This window comes from Xenopus laevis, chromosome 5L (genome assembly GCF_017654675.1).
Source record: "Xenopus laevis strain J_2021 chromosome 5L, Xenopus_laevis_v10.1, whole genome shotgun sequence".
Lineage (NCBI taxonomy): Eukaryota > Metazoa > Chordata > Amphibia > Anura > Pipidae > Xenopus > Xenopus laevis.
Genome location: NC_054379.1, coordinates 51,250,844 through 51,253,048, shown reverse-complemented (window position 1 = coordinate 51,253,048; position 2,205 = coordinate 51,250,844).

Sequence of the window (2,205 nt, the reverse complement as noted above, 5' to 3'; positions counted from 1 at the left end):
CTAGAGAAAAAGGTAACAGATAAATTGCTGAAACATATTTTGCATTCAAACTTATCACAATAACTGGAACTATAATAACACTCTGCGTGTGGATGGCTTTATTTTGTATTTGGGAAACATGGAGGAGAGATTCAACAGTTTGCTCTACTACTTCTGCCCAATTTTCAATGTCCGTAGTTCTGGCATGTAATGAAGCATCATGTTACCTTCTGAGGTTGAGCACCAGCAGAGGCTCGGAGTTAAGCGTCCATCTTGGTGTGCGTTCAGCCACGCCCCCCTATTGGGTTTATTTAATGGTCAAATTATTTTTTAGTAGACTAAAGGTATGGAGACCCACATTACAGAAATAGAAGTCCTTATCTCGAAAACCTCAGGTCCCGCGCATTCTGCATAATAGGTCTCATACATAATTAATTAAATGTTTAAAAGTTGTCTATATTTATACATGAATCAAAAGTTACAGAAACTTTGAAAAACTCACAAAGCAGTCCCATGGCAATCACAGCAGTATGGTAAAAAAGAAAAAAAACCTTGACCCTCTAATATCTGCTCTTAAATATAACATATTTACAGGATAAAATAAATAAAGGTATAAACTTATAAAAAGTTAAATGACCAAAGTCTCTGAGTCTTCCCCTTGGTTGTCAGACCCAATGATCCTCGTTTCTCCTCGAGTACAAAACAACAGTCCAAAATTTTCTTAAAAGGTCAGCGCTAATTCAAAGCTCAAGGGGAAAAAAATATGATGAAAAAAAGGGAAAAAAGATTTTTTATAGTGTAGTATTTACTGAGAGTTGTAGTTCCATTTACCTGTTATTTGTTTGTCAGAACTTTAAAATGTTTCGCGCCTTCCTACCCACTACCCCGCCTTTGCCACTGTATCTTCTCATTTGTTCTGGTCAGTGAAAAGTTTACACACCAATATACACAGAAAATATTTGCTTTATTGGGTCTCTGAAAAGCTCAAGGGCTGTAAGCACAGCCTCTCCCTTGTTTGTAAAGTTTTTTTCATGATAGGCACCTAAGACATCCTCAAACATTATTGAAAGACATTCCCTTTCTCTGTCGCAGTGTGACAAAGTGTAGCAAGCAGTAGGCGTTGCAGTCACTAGGAACACTCTGGTGGCTATTAATTGTTCAATAAGCAGACATTTACACATTTACAGACATGTTCCCGCTTTCTGTTGACCCACATCTTTGTTCAGGGTAAGAAGTTACTTACCCTGGGATTTACTTTTGCACCTGAATACACTACTATTTCTACGCAAAAAAAAGTCTTTTTCTTTAAATAAAATAATAGTAAAGTACTAAAATACATGTAGTGAAATTCCAAGATATCGTTCATTTGCAGTAGATTTAGAGCAAGCCCTGACTCTTTTCGAGAAACATATTCCACACAAAATTGGAGTGCTCTCTCAGACAATTTTCCTTTCGGATCAGGTGCTTCTAGCAGTATTCGATCACGCCTGCCACGGATCCAAACTTCAATTGTAGAAATCCAATATACTGCAGCACACTATAACTTGTGTAAATATAAAGGTGTACTTTATTTGGCTCAAATATGAGCAGACATGTGGCAACGTTTCGGGCCTCGCAGGACCCTTTCTCTTTTCGAGAAACATATTGGCCTAATATACAGATAACATACATCTTTTCTCTAAAAAAAAAAAAAGTTGGTTATGTGGAATTTAGACATTAAATTTTGTTTACGTATGGTTCAGTTTATTGTTTGTGGTGTTTTAAAAAGGCATGTGCATTTGATTACAAGACCAAGTAGCAATATCATAGCTTGTCCCAGTGCTTATTCATATAAGAATAGGAAACTGGTTTCTTTTCCTATGTGAATTTTATACAATCTTTGAAATGCTACTGCCCTAGTTAAATGGGTGGTTCACTGTTAAGTTAACTTTTAGCATGTTATAGAATGGTCATTTCTAAGAAACTTTTCAATTAGCCTTCATTGTTTATTTTTTTAATTTATTTTTACTATTTGCCTTTTTCTTCTGACTCTTTCCAGCTTTCAATTGGGGGTCACTGACCCCATCTAATACAAATGCTCTGTAAGAATACACATTTATTGTTATTGCAAATTTTTAATAACTCATCTTTCTATACAGGCCCTCTCCTATTCATATTCCTGTCTCTTATTCAAACTAGTGCATGGCTGTTAGGGTAATTTGGTTTCTGGCAACCAGATTGCTGAAA